Here is a 16,917-nt window from a genome sequence, read left to right as displayed (position 1 = left end):
TAAAAATGCATACAGCATTCCATGAGGAATAACAAAGGATCATTTTTTTTTACTACTTTTTCTCCCTTTAAAGAGAATACAGGGGCGCCTGGGTGGCTCAGTCGGTTGAGCGTCCAACTTTGCTCAGGTCACGATCTCACGGTCCGTGAGTTCGAGCCCCGCATCAGGCTCTGTGCTGACAGCTCAGAGCCTGGAGCCTGCTTCAGATTCTGTGTCTCCCTCTCTCTCTGGCCCTCCCCCTGTTCATGCTCTGTCTCTCTCTGTCTCAAAAATAAATAAATGTTAAAAAAAATTAAAAAAAAAATAAAGAGAATACAAATATTTTTCATGGTGTGTGTCATATCGCCAAGACTAATCTTGTTTTAAATTGAAAAATGTACGGGGTGCCTGGATGGCTCAGTCAGTTAAGCATCAGACTTCAGCTCAGGTCACGATCTCAGGGTCCGCAAGTTTGAGCCCCACGTCCGGCTCTGTGTGGACAACTCGGAGCCTGGAGCCTGCTTTGGATCTGTGTCTCTCTCTCTCTCTGTCCCTCCCCTGCTCACACTCTGTCTCTCTCTCTCTTTCAAAAATAAACATTAAAAAAATTATTTTAATGAATAAATTGAAAAATGTATCAAGAACCATGATTCAGTTTAGCTGAACATTATAAAGTAATATTGTCTCTCATTTCACAACAATCATTTGGTGACTGTAGAGTAAGTATATCTTATGTTGTCTATGAATAATCTACTTAAAAATCCATACAAGATCTATTTTCTACCTGAGCTGCAGCCACTTTATTCTTTTGCAAAAAATTCTGAGACCTTTATTTCCATATGCAAAACTTTCAGGTAAAATTCAATTAGTAATAGTTTTATGAAAGAATGTCACCATGAAGCTCTTTTTTGTAGTGAAGGACATAGAATAACTATAATAGCAATGTGTTATAAATGATACTCCATCCTTTAGAAGAGGAAGAAATTACAAAATAAGGAGACCAGAGAAGCCTTGTGGATGAAATAATATTAGAGCCAGACCTGAAGTTAGAGAAAATTCAGATATTCTAAGATGGTGAAGCAAGATGTTCCAAATAAAGAGAACAAAAGGAGGTGAGAAAACAGAGTATTTTAGTTCACACAATCTATTATACCATACAGGGAAGACATATGAAATAAGACAGCAAAATTAAGTTAAAAGGCATATCAAAGATAAAAAATTTGAACTTTATTACATGCAATTTGGGTAAAAGGTAATGGTGTATCAGAAACAAGTTAGGAGTATTAATCAGTTGCAAGCAAAGAGCCTGGAGAAGAAATGGCATGATATGACATGACATGACATGACATGGGGAACTTGGTTAGAAAGTTAAAATAATTGTCCTATCAAGAGATAATGAGAGACTGAAATAGAAAAGATGCTATGAAAATGGAGAGAAGAGGAACAATTTATGTACAGAAAATTTTCTAGAAATGGGAAGCAATTGGGAGATAATCAAATGACTAATTTTTTTTTAGTCTCAGTGTCTTGTAGTATACTTTATTCATTACTAGGATGAAGGAAGAGGAGCAAGATCAGGTATGAAATGATATATTATATAGATCAGATATCTATATATCTATAACTATATATCTGTATATCTATATCTGTATCTGTCCCTGATTCCGGTTAATATTCGATCTTTAATCTAGGAAGAGCTCCTGAAATACTTACAATGTCCTGAGTGATCTGAGTGATCTAATACAAAGCTCCTAAATCCCCTGGAATTTTCAGGTGATGGAAACCTCCCTAAAAATCCCAAAAATATAGGGTTCAGAGACCTTCCACGTTAGTCAACACAAAAGGGCTGGGACGATGGCACAGCCCAACTTCACAGAGACAACACTCCTGCACTTGGAACCTTTCCAGAGCTCATGCTATGCATCTCTTTATCTGGCCCTTCATTTATATTCTTTAAAATATGCTTCATAATAATAAATTGTCAGTAAAAGTAAACTGCTTTCCTGGGTTCTATCAGCCACTCTAGCAAATTATCAAACACAAGGATATCTGGGAACCTCTGATTTGTAGCCAAGTTGGACAGAAGTTGTGAGTAACCTGGGAACCTGTTATTGGCAATGGGCTTCTGAAGTTGAGGGACGGAGGCATCTTCTGGGACTAAGCTCTTAACCTGTGGGGTCTGTGCTAACTTTAGTAAGTGCTGAAATTAAACTGAATTGCAGGACCCAACAGTGATGTTGGAGAATTGGTTAGTGTGGGGAAAAAATTTACACATTTGTTGGGCAAAGCTGTAGTAGACAAGAAATGTTAGAGTTTTTTCCTTTCCAGACATCATGTTTAGTAGAATATAAGAAAATATATTCTAGACATAATGAGTTTGAAGTTCCAAGATACCTTTAAAGGGAAATGTTCGGGGCGCCTGGGTGGCGCAGTCAGTTGGGCGTCCGACTTCAGCCAGGTCACGATCTCGCGGTCCGTGAGTTCAAGCCCCGCGTCAGGCTCTGGGCTGATGGCTCGGAGCCTGGAGCCTGTTTCCGATTCTGTGTCTCCCTCTCTCTCTGCCCCTCCCCCGTTCATGCTCTGTCTCTCTCTGTCCCAAAAATAAATAAAAAACGTTGAAAAAAAAAAATTAAAAAAAAAAAAAAAGGGAAATGTTCAAAGGGCAATTGTATTAGTCAAGGCAATTATAGCTGTTGTGCCATAAAAACCTCGACATTTAAGTGGCTTAACACGATAAGTGTTTATTTCTTGCTCATGTAAAGCCTAGTAAGAGTGTAGAAGAGGGGAGGGAATCTGCTCCACAGAAATTTAGGAGGCTTGGCTGAAAATTTTCTACCATTCTTAACATATGGCTTCCACTTTTCTGTGAGCAGTGGTAGGCAAATTCTTAAAGTAGAAAGCATAATAGCAGACGACAATACAAAAGAGTAAATACAGGAGCAGTAGAATCAAACTGGAAGCTCCTAAAAATCATGTATTTTTTTAACTTCATTTATGAAATAAAGACTCAGAAGTAAGACCCAGAAACTCAGTGTCACTAAACCTAGTGGAAGGTTTTTAAGAAAGAAGAGGCAATAAAACGTATCAAATCACGAATCAGGCAAGGAAGATGAACACAGGGAAAAACTGATGGGAATGAATGACTTAGACTATTATGTCACTTTATAATCATGTGGACTTAATAGTTCTGAGAGAAGAAATGAAATGAAAAGGGATGAAAGAGTCAGTGAATGATGAGAAGCATCAGTCCGTGTAGATAATTCATTTTTTTAAAATTTTATTTGAGTATAGTCATTAGTTTCAGGTGTACAACACAGTGATTCAACTTCTCTATACATTACACTATTCTCAGCACAAGTGCAGCTGCCATCTGTCATCATACATTGTTATTACTATATCACTGACAATATTTCATATGCTACACCTTTTATTCCCGTGATTTATTCATTCTACAGCTGGAAGCCTGTATCTCCCACTCCCCTTCACCCATTTGCCCATCCTGCGTCCTCTCCCCTTTGGCAACTATCAGTTTGTTCTCTGTATTTACAGGTCTGATTCTCCTTTTTGTTTGTTTATTCATTTTGTTTCTTTAGCTTCCACATGAGTGAAATCATATGGTATTTATCATTCTCAGTATGACTTATTTCACTTAGCATCATACCCAATAGGTCTACCCACGTCGTCACAAAGGGCACAATAACATCCTTTTTTATGGTTGTGTAATATTACAGTGTGTATACATACTTATAGATAACAACAACATAATAAAAAAGGAGTGTGCAACAAGAATGCTGAATGATTTAATTTAAAAAAATATGACTGACAAAATCCTGGAGGAATAAAATCAAAATACAAGTAATCTGAGAAAAATAATGGCAGCTAATGTCACAAACAATATGCCAGTGTCCAAATTCTTTGAAAAAAATCCCTCAAAAGAAAAACTGGCCAAGTATATAAACTGCTAACTTATAAAAATGGAAATACAAGCGGTTCTTAAACATGAAAAATTTCTTAACCATAATAAAAGGAATAAAATTCATAAGTATACTGAAAAAAATTCTTCCCTAATAGATTGGTAAAGACTCAAAAATTTAATAAATCACTGTGTTAACGAGAATGGTATAAGGAAACGGGTGTTCTCACATATTGCTGGTGGCAATGTGTGTGACAGTGTAACTTAAAGAGACGAAATGTGGAAACATCTATCAAAATTATAAACCTACATATTTTTACCTTAAGTATACTTACACACAGACACAACTGTACACAGAAGGTTATCTGTTGCAACATTGTTTATAATAGCAAAGTTAGCATATCAAATGTTCCTCTAGTTTAGTTTGTAAACATCCTATGATGAAAATAGGCTACTTTCCAAATAAGTAAATACCCAGTAACTGGTTTGAGATACACAGACACATCACACACACGTTCACTCACACTAAGAAAGCAGACCTCTGGAAAGTGGAAGAATAGTTTGATACCTGCACTTTGGGATAGTAAGCATGGCTAATGTGGTTAGTGATTTAGAAGATGTAAAAAAAAAAGGCCTTCACTGAAGAAACTGACTACCCAGGACATAGCTTCTTAAAATTCAGCTACTAACCCAGTACATTTATATCTAGGGCATAAGCTTTATCAAATCTTTGAAAATGTGTGAGGTGTGAAAACCAAGTGTCTTGACTCTAAAGCACGAAAACGGCACAATTAAAATGAATTAATTAAGTAAATGTCTATATACTTTTTCATGTCAATTAGACAATAATTTAACTCACTTCACATTTAGGTACAACAATATTTAGTTGAGATATAAGTTCATTTTAACATGTTGACTTCACTTCAGGCCCGGGTTTCCAAAAGAAAGAGGACCTAAAGATCTTTACAGTGATCTGGGACTCAGTTTAAGAAATGAAAAGGTCTTAGTTCAAGAAATGCAGATACTTTAAAAATAATAATAAGGTGGAAACAATCCAAGTGTCCATCAGCAGTGAATAAACAAAATGCAATACATACATACAATGGAGTATTATTCAGTCACAAGAACATGGATGACCCTCAAAGATAGCACGCCAAGTGAAATAGGCGAGACACAAAAGAACAAATATTATAAGACTTTACTTACATGAAATATCTAGAATAGGCAAATTCGTAGAGACACAAAGTAGATTAGAGATTACCAGGGTCTTAGTGGAGGAGAGAATGGGCAGTTCATGCTTAAGGTGTACAGAGTTTCTCTCTTGAGCGATGCAAAAGGTTTGAAAAATAGTGGTGATGATTGCATAACACTGTGAATTTAATTAATGCCACCAAATCGTACACTTAAATATGGGATGTTTTAATATACATGCATGCATACACACATATTTAATATACATACACATATTTATGTATATTAAACACACATACATGTATATTTATATGCATATATTAAATACATACAAGTATGTATGTGTATATATATAAAACCACAATAAAAAATGTTTTAAAAAGAGTGTACAGAAAGTGTTTTATAACTACTGACTGCCATTTTAAAGAATTAATTTGTATTTACCTAACTCACTTCTCTACTTGATTGTAAAACATCCTAAAATGCTTCTTCTGACGGTCTGACACATTTCAATTCTGAGAGAGTCCAATTAAGTTTTTGTTCTATTTCCTCCAGTTTTAGAACAGTTTTAACTAACAAAAATAATAGAAAATATATTCTGATTGATACTAAAATAGATTTTTTAATATTACTGTAAATATTAACACGTTAATTGCGCAGCACATTTTAATTTCACCAACATATTAATTTTACGAGTCTGTTATAGAAATGAAGTTATATAAAACATATGAGATTGTATAGGTGTATACCTCTAGCAGAGAATAAGTACTTAGTACTGCGTAGCAATATATAGAGAACATAAACTGTAGATAGAACTCTGTTTAGATCTACATTAATTTTAAAAAGTAGTATGCAGAATCAGGATAAAGCTTTAAATACTTTATTTTAGACTATGTCAACTTCCTAAACCCTCTTTTACATTTTTTTTGAGAGAGAGGGAGTAAGCAGGGAAGGGAGAAGAGGGGGAGGGAGGGAGGAATGGAGGCGGGGGAGAGAGAGAGAGAATGAATTCTAAGCAGGCTCTCCATTCAGCATGGAACCCAATGCAGGGGTCGATCCCATGATCCAGGGATCATGACCTGAGTCAAAATCAAGAGTCAGATGCTCAAGTGACTGAGACACCCAAGCGCCCTTCTTTTGTATTCTTTGTCCAAACTAATGGCTACTGTGTCAATCTCTTTATTACAAACTCAACTACTGAAAATACTTTTAACAACTAAGATTTGAAACAGTCTTTTTTTTTCAATAAAATCATAATTGGAACCTTCAGATAGCTAGAATATCATGTATTCCATTAGTAACAATGGAATCACAAAAGCTGATATTACAAATTTCCATTACAAACAAATGCTTATACTTCCTTCGTCTTTATCCCTCTATACTACAGAATGAGAAATATGCTTCACAGAAGTTTCCAAATGCAAAGAAAGATCTGGCTATCACTGCATCAGAGGAAGAAGGTAAGGACAATATTAGTTAAAGAAAATTTTCAACAACAGAGTCACAAAAACCATTCAGCTGGATTTTTATCAAAGATACAATTAAATTAGAATGCTGTTATCTAAGCATTCTGTCTAACCAAGTTTTTCTATATGCAATTTAGGTATAGAAAATATCCACACAATATTTTCCAAACATTCTATTTCCTAAGAGATTACCTTTTCAGTAATGCCCACTAATGGTTATTTAGTTACCATTCTTTATTGATACTTGAAGGCAGCTGTGAGTTTAGTATTAGTAGTCAACCTTAATTGGTTAGAAAAAAATATGAAATTTTATAAATTGTTCCTGGCTTCCAATTAATACTGTATTAATCTTCTCAGGCTGCTATAACAAAATGCCACTGACTGGGTGGCATAAACAATAGAAATTTATTTCTTACAGCTCTAGAGACTGAAGTCCAAGATCAAACTGCTTGCAAATTTGGCTCCTGGTAAGAGCCCTCTCCCTGGCTTGCAGTGTGTCCTAACTCCTTGTGTCCTCACATAGAGTTCTGGTCTCTTCCTCTCCTTATACTAATTATACTTACAATTCTTCTACTTCTTAAATGTTTATTTATTTTGAGAGACAGAGAGAGAGAGAGAGAGAGAGTGAGCGAGAGCAAACACGGGAGGGGCAGAGAGAGGGAAAGAGAACCCCAAGCAGGCTCCGCACTGTCAGCTCAGAAACTGATGTGAGGCTAGATCTCAGAAACCATGAGATCATGACTTCAGCCTGAAATCAAGAGTCTGACGCTTAACCAACTGGGCCACCCAGGCACACCAATAATTCTTATACTTCTGATGCTAATCCCATTATGAAGGTCCCTTCCACTCTCATGACCTCATCTAAACTTTACCCCCCCCCAAACTTCCATCTTCTAATACCTTCACATTAGAAGTTGGGGTTGCAACAACTGAATTTGGGGGAAAACAGTCCATAGCACATACTTTGCAACTGTATCTAATTTGAAGTCAACACAGAACCTTAAACCTATTTCTGAAGTATCATCTCATTATAAAAAGTGTCACTCTGCATCATTTTCTTGAATATTTTAGAATGTCCACATAAACTAGTGTGCATCAGACTCATGTAGGGGAGCATGTGCAACATAAAAATAAGATCCAGCCCAAACATGCAAGTGTAAGATATAAATTAATAAAACAATTACCCTTTTTTATAGATGAAAACTGTTAGCAGGAAAAAAAAAAAACAAAAAAACAATCTCTTCCTGTATTGATAATCTAAGGGGGATACTGGAAGGCTAAAACAAAAAACTCCTTAAATCCAACTCCTTTGCAAATTCATAACTAATTCTTGATTATTATATTCCCCTGATCTCTTGTGGAAATGTAATGCCATCTTCCATTCATATTCATTACATATTAATGGCCCACTATAATCATACATTTGTTTATAAAAATCAGGAGTACATAATTTTGGAACAGGATTCATCATCAGGATGAGATGAGGCTCTTCGAAAAGTAATGACAAATATCCATGAAGGGATTTTTGTAACATTTCTGCTTTACGTGTTCTTATACTATCTCATGTTGTTTGTTGCCACAATTCAGAAACACCAAAGAGCAAGGCAGGATTTAAAAAAGGACAAGAAAAATAATGAACTATAAAACAGATTTACAAACGAATAAAGAAAAAATCAGAACTATTACACTTCAAAAGACTGAGGCTGAAAACCTGAAATAACTGTAAACAAAGAAGACATGGACGAGGTGAGCATGAGTATTTACTGAATCCTAGATGCCTAGAACATAAATCTAGGAAACAATATATTCTTTGAAAATATACTACTGTTTCTGAAATGAAGCAAGCAGCATCCCCACCATAAGCAAAATAGTTTCAAGAAACGTTCAGGTGAATTTATATGTTCTAGATAAGCATCAAATTTTGAAGGAGAATCAAAAGGTGTTTAGGTTCATCCCTATTCTATAGCACTTGAAACCATGCCAAATAATTATGTGGCCTCAGAGGCAACACTTTCAAAGTAAAAACAACAACAACAAAAAAAAAATCATGAAGAAACTACTTATATGTCTTACACTGAAAATAATTTAGAACATCTGTAATATTTTAGGTGACCTATTTCATGTATCAGATATATAAAATGCATACAGATAGATATAGACATAGACATAGACATGTATATGGATATGGATATGGATATGGATATGGATATGGATATGGATATATATCTATTTCAGAAAACCACTGTCAAATTTCTTTAGCTGAGGTGGTTATTATTCCTTATTAGATGAAGAGTACAGATGGAGCACGGTCACAGAAGCCAAAATACTTGTTGTCTATGTTAGTTGTTCTTTGTTTTTTCAGGAAGACTGGACTTGTGTCACTGAAAAGTATTTAATTCTCTATCAGACCCTGTGGTCATGCATCAAAGCACAATGTGGTCCATTAATCCTGGGTAGAGTAAAATTATGGAGTATTTTGTGATGGCACAAACATGTCTAGATGCCTTACTGGTATTTATAGCTTCTCTCAAGTGTGTGGGAGACTGGAGAGGGTCAGTCCTTATTATTTAAACCTGGGTCACTGGCAGCATTCCTCTCATTCATCTTCTGGGAAAATCCTGCGTGTCACAGTTAGAAGAAATGATAATGTACTCAAATATCTTTCTGTAGCTTATCCTAAGACATGAGAATTCTAAATGGCATTTGGATTTGGCTCAATCCCAGACATTTTATTCCACATTGATTTTCCCTTTCCTGGAGCTTTTTTTCATTTCAAAATCTGCACCAAAAAAAAAAAAAAAAAAAACCCTCAAGATCAAACCCTGAAATCAATGCCAATGTCCCTGGACTTTCTTTTTTGACTCAGGTTCTTGAGCACTTCTTTTTCAAAACATCTACTGATTATAATTTTTATGCCTTATTTTAAGACCATTTTCTCATTTTAACTCCTTTGAATCTCTGTGATTTTATAAATAGTGCCCTTATTACGGTCTGCTTCTGGCTTTCCTCACAGAATTTGCCGAGAGTCCCAGAGTAGAACAGACTATTTTTGTGTTCTCTTGAGGAGGCCTGTTCCCTGGCCCTCCCTTATTGTGAGTTTGTTCCAGGCTGTCGGCTGTCTGATGTTTTGATGTCTCTCTCCATTAACTAACTCTTGCCTTTGAGCTTCAGTTTCTTGTTTACTGCCTTCCTTGTTACAGCTCTTGGCTTACTGCTTCAGTCTGTGTGTCAATAGAATCCTTGGCAGCTTCCTGTGTCATTTCTTGCCTCTCCTTCTCCACAGATTGCTTTTCACCAATTTGATTTTCCAAAGATAGCCTGTCAACAGTTCAAAGTGTGGACTCTGTCTGTGGTCTCTTAGACTGTGTTCATTTTAATTATTAGTATGAGGCAGCAAGGCTGACACATAAAAGTAAGTGACCACCTATACTGTGTCACTGAAAAAGCACAAGGATTAAGTCCTGTCCAGGGTGCCTAAAATCCCAGATGACAGATTCATTTCTCCAATTTCCAAAACTTTAATATTCTCAGGAGAACTTTAGCAAATTTCAAATACTCTTTTCTGTCTACCCTTAGGATTTTCTATATCAACTACTATGGCGCTCACCATATTATATATTCTATCTTATACTGTATTATATATTGTAACTAATTTTGCTTCTGTGCATCCAAGAAGACTGTAAGCCATCTACATAGGAATAGTATTCCAATCCTCAGTATTTCGGGTAGCACATGGTGACAGGTCTAACTACACAATTGTGGAGCTGATAAACATGAAATATAGGTGGAAAGGTGAGAAAATTTCAATGTATTTACTTTTTTTTTTCTTTTCGTAAACTTTATACTCAACGTGAAGCTCGAACTCACAACCAGCAGATAAAGAGTCACATGCTCTACTGACTGAGCCAGCCAGGTGTCCCTAAAGGCTCTATGCATTTATTTTAACTGCAGTGCTAATAAGTACCAGTTAGAGAACTGAGTCAGTGGCTACAACAGAAAATCTAAATAACAATGGCTGACGCAGCATGGTGGATTTTTCTCATGCAATGAGAATTCTATAGGAAGCACATTACTGGTATAGTTTTGGAAGTTCAAGGATGCCATGTCTAAAAATATCAATAATACTCCTGGTCTTAAGGTTACAAGGTGGTTGCTCCACTTCCTGTCATCATGTGTGTCTTCTGTGAATGAGAAAGAGGGAATGGGCCAGAAGGGGGACAAAGCAACATCTGTATCAAGAAAGCAAAACCTTTCCAGATAATATCATCAGATTTTTGGTTATATTTCACTAGACAGAATTATAGGAGACTTTTCCTCAAAACACCAAAAAGGGTAAGAAGGGGGGGGGGTTGTATTTTTTTCCTCTTCTTTTTTGCCTTTGTTTTCCTGCAATACTGGAACTCCATAAGTAAGAGGGAGAGGAGAAAAAATATTGAGTAAGTCACAGGAAACCTCTGTCAGAAGGGTATTGATGAGTATATGGGTGCCAGGAGAGAGTCAATGTAAATAAAAGAGACAGCACATGAAATCAACTGATGGCTGCTTCTCCATCCTGTCCAGTAATGGAGGACAGGAGTCAAACATTTTGATTTATAAGCTTTAAAGCCCTACTGAGCATAAGTTTCAAGGGAATCCTAACATAATGTCTTTCTATTTTTCATTCAGCTCTTCATGGGATTCATAAATAAAGTTTTCCTGGGGCACCTGGGTGGCTCAGTTGATTAAGCGTCCGACTTCAGCTCAGGTCAGGATCTCACAGTCTGTGAGTTTGAGCCCAACATCAGGCTCTGCGCTGACAGCTCAGAGCCTGGGGCCTGCTTCAGATTCTGTGTCTCCCTCTCCCTCTGCCCCTTCCCCGCTCATGCTCTGTCTCTCTCTGTCTCAAAAATAAATAAAAATATTAAATAAATAAATAAATAAATAAATAAATAAATAAATAAAGTTTTCCTGAGCACCTTCTATTTATCTGGCACTGTGATACATTGAGTAAAATTATGTAATAATTGTCTTCAAGCTGTCAACTTTAATTAAAATGAACTTTTCAATATCAGTAGTGGGCACAGGGTCATGCAGTGGTCCACTGAAGAGGCACTTAACTCAAAATGGATCTGTGCTTGTGGAGTAGGAGTTTAGTCAGAGAAGAACTGCTACAGAAGGAGAAAGTGAAGCTCGCCAATTGACGTGCAGAAGGGACTGCTGGCATAGAGTATTAGTGCATAAAGGCCCAGGAAGGCAAGACAAGTAAAAAGTATTCTGGGATTTGCAATTATTTTTTTAGTGGTGCAAAGCACAGAATTCAAAGGGTGAGGACAATGGTAGTGAGAGAAATTAGAAGAGAGGTATGCAAGAAACGATGGGTGTTTTTACACAATGAGACACTTAACCATTTTAAGCTGATACTAGTTTCATGCTTTAGGAAAGTTATCCTGATTCTACTGAAAACAGTTTACTGGAAACAGATAATACTGGAAAGAGGGAATTCAGTTAAAGGACTATTCTAATTGTTCAAGTGAAAAATATGAAAGCCCATCTCAAAACAATGCCAGAGGAATTGGGGGAAAAAAGGATACTGATTCTAAAGACATTAAACAAGTCAAAGTCAAAAACACATTGACCAAATGCTGTGTGTGCATGTGTTCATGGCAAGGGGTGGAGGACAGGCAGGAAACACAAGTACAGAGGTAGGGCAGAAATGAGGGTAGAAAAATAAGACAACTTCCATTTCTTCACTCATTCACTAATTCAATAATGATGACTGAGCCAATTTGCCTAAAGATAGCATATGTTTGGGCTAAGACATAATAAAAATACACACACCTCTTCATATTAATGTCTATACATCTGACACAAGCACAACTTGAGACCACCTCACCAAGAAAACAGTCATTCAGCCACTGAGAAACCTAACAATGTGCTCTTGAATCATGGATAAACAGCCTACTTCCTAAAGTAAATCTCAAAGGCCAAGGGAATAATATAAAACACCAGATATTATTAAACAAAACACAGTCCTGATCAATACCATGTTTCCATAGTGAGTTACTTAGGAGCCTTCAAAACAACTTATTACAGAAATGAGACTCTTATGCTTTGGCTTTCTCTCTCACTCTAACCTCCTTTTTTATTTTTTCCTTCCCCTCCCCTATGGGTTTCTGTTAAGTTTCTCAGGATCCACATAAGAGTGAAAACATATGGTATCTGTCTTTCTCTGTATGGCTTATTTCACTAAGAGACTCTTAAAAACTGAGAACAAACTGAGGATGGATGGGGGGTGGGAGGGAGGGGAGGGTAGGTGATGGGTATTGAAGAGGGCATCTTTTGGGATGAGCATTGGGTGTTGTATGAAAACCAATTTGACAATAAATTTCATATATTAAAAAATAATAATAAAAAAATAAAATTAAAAAAAGGAAATGAGAAACTTATTAAACTGGCCTCTGTAGCAATTAAAAATAAAATCTGTTATCTAAAATATCAGGTAAAAATTATTAAACCATAAGGAAAATGATGCAGGCTTCACAAAGCCAATCCATACCTAAATAGAATAGCAAGACACATAGGAATAGATTACAGTCCCAGGTCCAGAGAAAACCAACACAAGTGGTGCGTTGGAAGCATGCAACGGTTTCTAAAATTAGCATTCTATTATCCTGCCTTTATATTATGCATTAAAGGTGCCTTAAGGTTCACTAACCCAATAGGCCTTGTCACTGCTGTTACCAGCTCAACCATGCTAATAACAGGGAATCTCTTAATGCATTCTCTGGTTTGAAAAAAAAAAAATGTATAGAAGAATGAATAATGCCCAAAGTAATTCTGGCTTCCAGACAAGAAGAGCATCCATATTAAACAATCCATCTCTTGTTTTTCAAAAGATTTCTCTCCTCTGCGTTTATGCCTTGGGAGACTATTTGACCTTAAGGACAATGAAATCAACAAATTAGCAGAAATGAGTGTGATTAAAACAAATGCATAGCATAGTGGTTGTAAGCTCACTTTTAAGTCAAAAAGATCTGAATTAGAATTTCCTAGCCTCTCTAAGTTTCATTAATAATATAGACATAATAGCATCTAGTTCACAGAAAAATAAATGCTTACGAGACACCCAGTCCCATATCTGGCATAAATAAGTCTTAAATAGATATCAACATAAAAGATGGATTAACGGCATCTTGGGAAGTAGTGATTTGCATTTCTCTTTTACAGGAGATGAGACTGAGGCTCTGAGAGGGTCAGTGACTTGTCCAAGGTCACGATGCTAGTAAATATCAGAACAAGGATTCAAGTACAGATCAACTGTGGTATACAGCAGATTGCTCTGATTTTTTTTATTCTACATTTTAGAAGATATCCTTTCAAAAAGCCAGGACTTAACATAAATACGGTGCTGAGGTTATGGCTTCAGAATTAAATCAAAGAGGGAAAAGGAACATACAGAATAAAATAAGAGCAAAAGCAGTCTACTGCAAAAAGCTCGTACTACAGCCCTGGACATGATCAAGTTTAGAACACAGAACCTGTGAGAAATGGTTAAAACAATCAAGATAATTTAGTCTGGAGAAGAGACAATAGTAGAAAATATAACTGCAACTATCAAATTTACAGAAATGTAATTTAAAAGATTATACACACTTTCAGTTTGCAAGGATGGTTTAACTATTCCCAAAAAACTAAAAATTAAATGTAACAAAAAAATGAGTTTTTTGTTGTCAATTTTGAGTAAGAGTTTGTGCTGGTGAGAGTGATTTCAAGGGATAGATGAGAGCTCTATATATGATTCATGGATGAAATACTATGTTTATATTTGCAAGTTCTGTAGCTATTGGGGAGCTGCTGGATTTTAAGGGAATATTAAAACCTATATTATCTTTCACATGATTTACATTTCAAAAACAAAATGTATGTCTGAATTTTCATGTTTAAGTATTAAAATACCCATGAGTTTACCAAAAAGAAACTGCCCATAGCAATTTTCCACTTAACAAAGTTATTACCAGCAAAGAATTTGATTAGTATGTAAAAATTTATCTCACTATATAATTTCACACTTACTAAATGATATATTACTTGTCATTATCTTGAGATGAAGAAGTTTAGGGACTAGATATTTCCAAATTCTACTTTCAAACTGACCACTGACTCCAGATATAACCATAAATTAGGGCAAGAAAAAAATCAAATGCATATTTCTAGACAGTTACACACCATACTGACCAAATCAACCTAGTATAAAAAAAGGACCAGCACCATCTAATAGCGAACAGAGTTTTAAAAAATAATGTATAAATTTCTCATGAATCTATAATTACATAACCACACCAGGGGGCGCTCTTAACACTGAAATGATGGCTGACATATTTTAAAACACATGGTGGTCTCAGTTGGCCAAAATGAGATTTTTTTCTAGGCATATAGTACTTGCAACAAGTGCTTATCTCTTGAAAATGTTTTCAGGCAACACACACATTTTTTTTTTTTACATCCAAAATGTTTGTGTTGTTAAGACTATCAAGTTAGTCTACCAAGAAAAACATTTTCTGCTGATACGAAACATCTTATTTTGGAAACATTTGTCTAGTTAGACTGGCATCTGTCTCTTATTCTTTCTGTGGTTACGCAGGTTCTCAATAGTCAACAAACTGCTTAAGAGTTCATAAAACTTTAAAAATGGTTTCACTGCCCACTTTATTTTTTACAAAATCCCCATCTAGTTTCCCCCTTCCCACCACAAAAAAAGAGGTCATCTAAAATTGTCATACAGCGAAATTCTAATCTGGGCAGCATGGGACTTTTCCGTATTTTCTCATTACCTGGTAAGAACGTTGAAGCCCAGACGCTCTTCTCAGGAAGTTCAAGATTCAGACTCCTCTAAAAATACAATTAGAAAATCAGTGTGAGGCTTCAAGAAAATAGAAAAAGGCAAAAAGTAAGTTTGGGCTATGTTACCCAGAGAAAATCACCATTTACTACTCTATCAATAGTAAACATTTTTATACAAATGACATCTGATTAAATAAGCTTTAAGACACAACTTAAAGTTGAATCACAAAGTTTGTGAAAGAAAGAGGACATAACTACCGGTCTTCCAATGTAGTAGAGAGAGTTGTAAACTTTTCTCAACCCATGTAGTTGAGATCACCCCCTTTTTTTTACCAGCTGCCTCCCTGACTCATCATCTACCTGTGCCTAAACTGGAAGAGTTCTGGCCAAGGTTAACAGAGTATGAATGAAGAGAAGGTTGTTACCACAAATGCTGAGTTCAAGGAAACATGAATGGACCTATCTACTGTTTGCACCCTACATGAAATTCATCAGAATACTAATATTTCAAATCCTATTGACAATACCAAATTTTTCATTCTAGAACAAAAGTAAGGATTTAAAGTAAAAATATACCTGGAGACAAAAGATAAATTTATTTATTACTTTGGATCAAAGTATATGTGAATGATGGGAAGTCCTACCTACCCAGAAGTAGATTTTAATATAATTTTTGAGTATATGGAGGGGATGGAAGAAAAAAAAACAACACAGGACTGGGGTGTCTGGGTGACTCACTAGGTTAAGCACCTGACTTCAGCCCAGGTCATAATTTCACAAGTTCATGGGTTTGAGCCCCACACTGGGCTCTCTGCTGTCAGTACAGAGCCCACTTTGGATCCTCTGTCTGCCCTCTCTCTGCCTGCCCCCTCTGGAAAATAAACAAACATTATAAAAATTAAAAAAAAAAAAAAGAACACAGGACGAAAAGAGATCAGGCTATGAAGGAAAGAACCCTCCAGAAAGAAGTACGTTTGGAGTCGAGTGACCACTTTTACCTACGTTACTCCCTCTTGATCTTTGGAGTGAAAGAAACAATTACTGTTGACCAAGACAAAGGAAGCCTTGTTTGGTAAGAGGGAACAGCTGACACGAACCAATCTGGCATATGGTAAAGCCACATAATTTTCTATCAACAGCAAAGTTAAAAAGCAGTGGTATTTGGGGTTCCATGTGGTCCATCCTGTTAGAAGCGGGCCCTTAGTTACTAGAAAATGAAGAGTTTATTCCCCACTTAACTGGAATGGTTGCCAGAGAGCCACCAAGTGACCTATAGTTTAAATAAGGTTCTAGTGCCACCTGAAGATAAGGATAATAGCCAAAAAATGACAAATTTGTAAAATAGTTTGATGAAACGGCTGGTGGGTATGAGAGAATGGAAACAGTTAAGGATGTCACAAAGCTTTTTTTATCTAAGCAAATGAAAGGATAGAGCTGCCATTTAGTGGGACCGGGAAACAATAAGAAAAGCAGTTACTAGAGGAAATAATTATTTTGACTTTGGATATGTAAATTTTTATATGTCTGTCAGACAGACTCATGAGGAGC

The 16,917-nt window shown here is 36.0% G+C and overlaps 1 protein-coding gene across 2 annotated transcripts in view; it reads right to left on the bottom strand.

Moving 5' to 3' along the window:
• The window catches only part of COX7B2 (cytochrome c oxidase subunit 7B2), a 103,341-nt gene extending 87,876 nt beyond the window's left edge, over window positions 1–15,465 (bottom strand). Inside the window, exon 1 of one of the 2 annotated variants that reach the window (XM_025921966.2) lies at window positions 15,360–15,465. The gene's annotated coding sequence lies outside the window, so the exon portion shown is untranslated. The remainder of the gene's footprint in view (window positions 1–15,359) is intronic. The other variant, XM_086702933.1, reaches the window with a different exon arrangement.
• Between the last annotated feature and the right edge of the window lie 1,452 nt (window positions 15,466–16,917).

Source organism: Puma concolor, chromosome B1 (assembly GCF_028749965.1).
Source record: "Puma concolor isolate L17-30 chromosome B1, mPumCon1.1.hap2, whole genome shotgun sequence".
In the NCBI taxonomy this organism is placed as follows: Eukaryota; Metazoa; Chordata; class Mammalia; order Carnivora; family Felidae; genus Puma; species Puma concolor.
The sequence above is the reverse complement of the archived record's forward strand: the minus strand, read 5'-3'. Positions and strand labels throughout refer to the sequence as shown.